Source organism: Chrysemys picta, chromosome 3, assembly GCF_011386835.1.
Source record: "Chrysemys picta bellii isolate R12L10 chromosome 3, ASM1138683v2, whole genome shotgun sequence".
NCBI classification, from domain to species: Eukaryota; Metazoa; Chordata; order Testudines; family Emydidae; genus Chrysemys; species Chrysemys picta.
In genome coordinates, this window is record NC_088793.1 from 147,410,144 (window position 1) to 147,418,229 (window position 8,086).

An 8,086-nucleotide genomic window follows, 5' to 3' on the forward strand; every position below is an offset into this window, starting at 1 on the left:
CTCTGCCCCTTGCACATCTCCCCTGTTCGCCCCAAGTGTTTCCCTCTCGCTGCATGGCTGAGAGCCCCCGCTGCTGGAGCTGCACCCTTTCAGTTACTGTTATGGGCAGTTCGCAAAGGCAAGTCCTTTTCTGCCCAAGAGAAATTGACCGGCTTGAAACGGTAAACCTCGCTATACCGCAACCCCGCATTTAGCGCGATCAAATTTTTTGGAGCCCAATCATCGCGTTATAGCAGGGTTTCATGGTAACAGAACACACACATCCGCCTCAGCTTTCTCCCCAATGCTGCTAGTTCCTAGGCTTTCATACATGAACCTCCCATCTCTGCCCCTAGTTCTGTTAACCCAAGGGTCTCATCATGACTTGCTCAGCAGCCCTGAGCAGGGATCTAACTGCTGCTAACTGGCACAAGAGCCCTGCATCCTGCCACCCTTTTATGCCATCTCATTTAACATAAGAACAGTCATACTCGTCAGACCAAAGGTCCATCTAGCCCAGTGTCCTGTCTTCTGACAGTGGCCAGTGCCAGGTGCCCCAGGGGCAATGAACAGAACAGGTAATCATCAAGTGATCCATCCCCTGTTGCCCATTCCCAGCTTCTGGCAAACAGAGGCTAGGGGCACCATCCCTGCCCATCCTGGTTAATAGCCATTCATTGACATATCCTCCATGAATTTACCTAGTTCTTTTTTGAACCCTGTTATAGTCTTGGCCTTCACAACATCCTCTGGCAAAGAGTTCCACAGGTTGACTGTGCATTGTGTGAAAAAATACTTCCTTTTGTTTGTTTTAAACCTGCTGCCTATTAATCGCATTTGGTGACCACATGTTCTTGTGTTATGAGAAGGAGTAAATAACACTTCCTTATTTACTTTCTCCATGCCAGTCATGATTTTATAGACCTCTATCATATCCCCTCTTAGTCATCTCTTTTCCAAGATGAAAAGTCCCAGTCTTATTAATCTCTCCTCATATGGCAGCTGTTCCATACCTCTAATCATTTTTGTTGCCCTTTTCTGAACCTTTTCCAAGTCCAATATATCTTTTTTGAGATGGGATGACCACATCTGCTTGCAGTACTCAAGATGTGGGTGTACCATGGATTTATATAGAGGCAAGATGATATTTCCTGTCTTATTATCTGTCCCTTTCCTAATGATTCCCAACGTTCTGTTTTCTTTTTTGACTGCTGCTGCACATTGAGTGGATGTTTTCAGAGATCTATCCACAATGACTCCAAGATCTTTCTTGAGTGGTAACAGCTAATTTAGACCCCATCATTTTATATGTATATTGGGATTATGTTTTCCAATGTGCATGACTTTGCATTTATCAACATTGAATTTACCCTTCCTTTCCATGGCCACTTTACTGAATGGGCCTGAGGGTTTTCTCTTCAAAAGTGTTGCAGGGCAAAGTCTGGAGTCTCCTCCTTCTCTTCTTGTGGCAGCCCCATTCCATACTGCTTTATTTCCTTATCTGTGTCATCCCCTCAAAAATCCTTAAGAAACTGAATTGGGTGCATTAAACCAAGTCTCCACTTGTGTGTCTAAAATCAGCTCAAAAGCTGCTCCGAAATCTATGGAAAACAATGTCTGAGCCAGGAAGGGAAGCCACTTATTCCCGTTGAAATCCCACAGCCAGTATTGCTCTTGCAGTGGGAAACTGCTGCTTCCCCGACGCTACCAGAGGGGTCTGAGCAGTGCCTAAGCTGAATTTCAGAGACTTGAACTGGGCCCTGGTTTAAGGCTCCCAGATCCACTTCTTAAGGCTCAAGGAGAGTGGTTGAGAGTACTGGTACATTGGGGAAAGTGGAGGGGCAGGGGCAATGTCAGTTTCAAACTGCCCTCTCCTCCTTCCCCCAGGAACTCAGCTGGCCTTTCAGAAGTTTCTGCCCCAATATCCACTTTTGACTCATTTTCCATTTCTAAAACTATGAAGAGCCCTGTTCCTTCCAATAATAAGTGAGAATGTGTTCGTGCCTCACAACCCCCACGGCATCTACCAATCGTCTGGTGTGGCTTTTTACCATTGCATATGGAAGCCTATATGCATCCATAGACTAACTCCTAATTTTATAGTAGTAGACTGGGTTAGTGGTTGACTTTTTGTTGATTATTGGAAGGAGGTTCCACCCCCGCAGGATATTAATATCCTGAAAAAATCAACTGTGGTAAAAAATGCATCTTGTACACTTTGGCTGAGGTTTCACAAGACCACAGTCATTTTGCTTAGCTTGGAGACAGATGATGAGCTCCCTGTTAACAAAGAGCAGCTGTCACTCATTGAAGCGCAGAAATCAGAAGTCAGGAAAAAAATTATTAGGGCATCTACTGTCTCCGCCAGCCAATGTAGGATTGTCCCGAACACAAGATGGAAGCCTGAGCATTAGAGCAGAGGACTTGTAGCCAGGACACATGGCTTTTACTCCCAATTTTGCCACTGACTCACTGTGTGATTTAAAGCAAGTCATTTAATCTCTCCAGGCCTCAGTTTCTCTGTGTGTTAAATGGGAATAATAATACAATACACTGCCTCGGGATATCTTGCTTAATTTAGTGATCTTTGTACATCACTTTGAGAGCCTGAGTTGAAAGCACTAGACATGAACAAATTATTATTACATTTGCCAGTGCTTTTATTAGCCTCCTTTTAGAAGTCCTAAGGAATTAGAAATATTTATATTTAATCACACCTTTTCTTTGCTGTGCATCCCCTAGTGTAGGAGAGTCCAACCTAGTCTCGGGGGGCCCATACAATATGCTTTTAATGGTCTGGCAGTGTTTTCCTCTGATTACCCCCCACTTTGTTAGCAAGTGTCAATCATGCTGAGAAAGGGTGAATTGTGTTTGGCTGATTCACTAAAGCTACCCCACCAGGACACAAGAGAGGTGGGAGTGTGGTTGTCCGGAGAGAGGGGTTCATGGATTTGAAGACCTGAAAGGACCACAATGCCCTCCTGCTCCATGACACAGGCCAGAGAATTTCACCAGTAATCCCTGCGTCAAGCCTTATAACTTATGATTGAACTGACTGAAGGCATTTAAATGATGGAAATTGACCAATCCCTTGGTAATCTATTCCAATGATCAATTACCCTCATGGTTAAAACCTTGTATCTTATTCCTACTTTGAATTTTGTTGAACTTCAGCTCCCAGGTCTTGGATCTTGTTGGGCTTTTGTCTTCTAGATTAAAGAGCCCTCTGGCATGAGATACTTCTCATGTAGATACCTATAAGCCATGATCAGGTTGTCTCCTCACCTTCTCTTTGATAGGCCAGATACATGGGATTCCTCGAAGTTCTTCTTGTGAGATGTGATTTTTTTCAGACCCTGAGTCATTCTGATAGGATGTGAGCTGAACAGACCTGAGGGAGGATCTCCAGGAGTAGCTTTGTCTTGGGGAAAGTCTTTGTTATCTTAGCATTAATTTCATTGTTAATAAAGAGTTGGCTACATAGCTGCAAAATCTGTAGTTTTATCGTGTCGCAAAGATGCATGCAGCCCTTTTTTCCAAGTATTTCTTCCTGTGAAAAGATTACAACAAACATGAAAATTTGCTGCATTTACCATGCGCAAAATTGCTGTTGTTCACTGAGAGTATGTCTACACTGCAATTAGACAACCATGGCTGGCCTGTGCCAGCTGACTTCGGTTTGCAGGGCTTGGGATACAGGACAGTTTAATTGCAATGCAGACATGTGGGCTTGAGCTCTGCAATACTCCCATCTCACAAGGTCCTAGAGGCCGGTCTCCAGCCTGAGCCTGAATGTCTTCACCGCTATGAAACAGCCCCTTAGCCCGAGTCCTGCAAGCTTGAGTGAGCTGGAATGAGCCACTTTTTAATTGCAGTGTAGACATACTCTGAAAGGCGAATGAACTGTAACATACTACTGCACCTACCATGGGCGAGGTAATGATCTCATAATGTAAAGTTCATTGGGATACATTATTGCTGGAGCATGCCATGTAAGGACAAGGCAGCAGCCAGTAATGGATATAGTCCCACAACAATGGCACATGGGCATATGTTGCTATCCATTAGTCTCGTCACCACTCATACCACAGAAAGGTCAATGATAGAGAGGTAAGAGCATGAAGGCTGATTTATATCCCCTTCACCATGATAACAAATGCTTTTATGTAGATTGGGCCCAGGCTGTAAACGGCTCCAGTTTTTCTAGTCTGGTGGTGTTAAGGTCATAAAATGTCTTGAGATTCATGTGAACTTCATGCCAGTTTGGCTCCAACCCAAGTGCATCCATTTAAGAATCTCCTGAGAACAGCTGGGTAAAACGATGGCAGCAGGTGGCCTTCTAAGCTGGAAATTGAAAAGATTTGATAGGAAATACACTGAGCCTGTCCCAGCTTTCGGTCCCTCTCTCTCTGGGAACAAAAACACTGAAAAGGGGAAAAAAGTATTTTGACATCTCAGGTCATCTTGATTCTAAGTCAATTACTGACAAATTTTAACACCTAGAGTATTTTCAGCATGTATGAGCTTAGAGCTGAAGGATTGAAAATCCATCTCCACTGTAAATATCTCTCTCTCTCTGGATGGAGTTACAGTGGATAGAATTTGGCCTAAAACATTTACTTTCCTGAATCCACAGTTCGCTTAATAATCCATATGAAATGGTTTACAGTAGATGGTCTTAGCTCTCCTTGAGGGAAAACAGCACCTGTTGGTCAGGAAGATGGTAGTTTCTCTCACTTCATCCCATATAATAAGCAGCATGGAAGGTAATCAACCAACCTGCCATCTTGACTGATTAAAGACATGGTGACGTACTTGCATTTCTATGGCGCTTTACATCCAAAGAGCTCTCAAACCTGTCAGTACTTCCCTGATTGTCAGATCCCGCCCCCTGCTGTTTGCCAAATCAGAGGAAAGCCCTGCCCTTTGGCATACAAGGGGTGAGAAGAGGGTATAAAGGGCCTCTTCCCCTCACTGCCCACCCTGCAAGCGAACAGCTCTCTTCAGAACAGGCCCCAAGCAACATTTCATTGGACACATGTGGCCTTCAGGCCAGGCCTCTCCCTTGGACTGGGCCCCCATAAAGCATACTCATTCACCCCCCCTTTACTAGGGGCTTGTTCATGAAAGACAGACAGCTAATTCTGCTCCCCTCACAGTACATGGGCTGCAGGTTCGGAGGTATGCCATGTGTAGCACTTCCTTCCCCAGGAGTCTACCCTGCATTCTTCTGTCCAGAGCAGTGGTTTTCCACCTTTTTTCATTTGCAGGCCCTGAAAAAATTTCAGATGGAGGTACAGACCTCTTTGGAAATCTTAGACATCGTCTGTGGACCCACAGGTTGAAAACCACTGGTCTAAAGCAAATACTAACTAGGGCAGACATTACTCCTGCTCACATGTCCTCTTGGGCCACAATGAGGACTCCTGTCCTGGCCAATGGGATTCCTGTAAATGAGGCTACACCAAGCAGCATCTTTGCTCCCCTTCACTGCACTGTCCAGGATATTATGTGAAAAATTGGGCAGATAGAGAGGGAATATGCTTCTCCCCAAACACTTCCGTCCACATCTGAGTTTGTATCTACAGTATCCTAAAATGCAAGCAACTCTTTAGTTCTAAGATCAATTGACAAACATTTGTCTGATTTTTTGTTCTGACCTTTAAGCTGCCTTCGTATTTCCCACAACCTGAGGCTGGCCTGGGGCTGGTACAGAGTTCACACAAGTTAGAGCAGCTTCAGGGCTACTCTAACTTGCATCTGGCTGCCCGAAACCCCAAGGGCCTTTCTGGCAGCCCCGAATGGCCAGAGTACAGCAGTGTTCTAGCCCGGCCCCATTTGTTTGGCCACATCTTCTAAAAAGGAGGTTATAAGGGCAGTAGTGCAGAGCTATTACACTGGTTCCCTGACCCCATAGGAATTCATCACTGGTCAGTGTCACAGGCTGACTGGCCCTTCAAGGGGGAGTCAGGTTCATCCTTGCTGTGATGCAGCAGTTAGCCCTAAGCTGATCCTGATATGGATTCAATTAGAATTAGTGTTCCAGCCCTAGAAGGGTCAGGGAGAACTATAGAGAGAGGGAGGAGAATTCAGTTGGGGAGGAGAAGATCCAGGAGAGAGGAGCAAGGGGAGGGGGTTCCCTCTGTCTGGGAAGGACCTGGTGAAGGCCTGCTGGAGAGAACCACAAGGAGCAGATTAGGTTCCTGTGGGCGGCTCTGCCATAGCGGCTGTAAGAAGCAGGGACATCCCCGGGGGAAGCTGCCAGAGTCCCTGGGAAGGGGAAACCTGCTAGGAAGAAGCAATGTAGAAGAACAATGAGGGTCTGGGAGCAGAGGGGCAATGAGTGGAGGACTTTAATGTGGCCCAAGAGGGACAGAAAGTTTTTTGCTTTGGATATTTATTTGGGTCTTCAGTTGGTCTTTTGTTACCCCGCATGGGAACTGAACTGGGAAAGCGACCGGGCCAGAGGGCTAGGCCACCGAAGATATAGCTGGAGACAGGCCATGGAAGTGGTCAGAGGGGGTGCTGGAGATGAAGATCCCTGCAATGCCATGCTCTGATGCCAGGGAGCACTCTGGCCCTGAGTGCAGCTGCTTGTAGCCAGTGATGTAAAGGTCTGTAATACAATGAAGAATTGGGCCCCAGCAGTTTGCCTGGCTCTGCTATCACATCTTTAGAGACAAATCCTTTAAATTACATGGCACAAACTCAGGAGAATCCTGCTAAACAAAAAAATCCTTGTTGCAGTGAAATGGTCTTTGAATAGCTTCACTCCCCTAACAGGTTTGTCTCTGTTTCAGCCTGTTTTCAGAAGAACATTTAGATTTTTTTAAACACAAATCATGTCTTTGTTAAGCTGATCTGTTCTTTAATCAGGTCAAGTAGGCACTTAGACTTTACAGTGATTGGGGCCATATAAGTACCTACACAGGTAGCATTTTCTCTCCTGATGCCCTAAGAAATTTATTACTTTATGGGGAATTTTCCTTCCTCAAGGATTGATTGAAGAGGGCTTCATTGTATTTCAATATTCTCCAAAACCCCAAAGAAAAAATATTTTAAGAGGTGTAGTCCTTTTTTAAAACGAAAAGTTTTATATCAGTGTTATTGTTTAACATTTTTAGTAACTTTTAATTACATGCTAACTACATATGATGATTATACCGAAATGGCCAAATCTTGCTGATGGACTCCTGCAATGCATCCTCAGAGGGTAAAATTCAACACTGTGCAATGAGCCAGGAGTGCACAAGACCAATACATCTCTGAAGGCTCACTTAAGCCACAGGTTCTACCCACAGAAGTTGCCTGGCCTTATGGTGATGCTATATGGACATTTCAGGCACTGTGTATGTTTTCTGGGCTGAATTGTCATGGAAGATATCCCAGTGTCTTTCTGCAGAAATATAACTGAACTTTCACATACTTGTATTTTCAGTTGCCGGGATGGACAAAATTAATGCAGAAGCAGATGAGGCTAATTTCTGCCTAGGCTGCCTTGGGATGGGAGCCACCCAGGGTGTAACAGACTAAACAATGCCCTTGGTGTTTTAGGTGACTATGTCGCCCCAATTGCTTATTTTTTAGGTTGTACCACATTAAGATCTGCACAAAGAATGTAGCTTTGATACAAAGGTAGTAGGTACCTTAGACAGAGTGCCACTGAACAAAGATCAATACTGATTCCACATCACTTTATGAATGGAAGAACGAGGGATGTTGTACCTGGAAAACATGTAAGAGAGAGAGGACACCAGCTAAGGGAAATGTGACAGAGCATACAACATATTCCCGGACAATAATGTGCCTTCTTACAGCCACTTCTGCAACAACTGAAAAGCAGAGACAAAACACTCAGGATAATCAGTAAAATCTGGTGCTGAGAATGTGCAGAGGAGGTTTTTTGTGGAGTCTTTTATTCACAAGTGCAGGCTTTATCAAAGGATCAGAGAAGGGGAAAGCACAATATTTTTTGCCCTGTGCCTCCCTGGGAGTAATGACTTGCTCTAGGTTTCTTTTACCGATATGCTGCCAAAAGTTCTGATGTATTGGCAACCAAGTTAATTTATTCCCTTGGATGTTCTCCAGGAATAGAAATGGTTAAGGT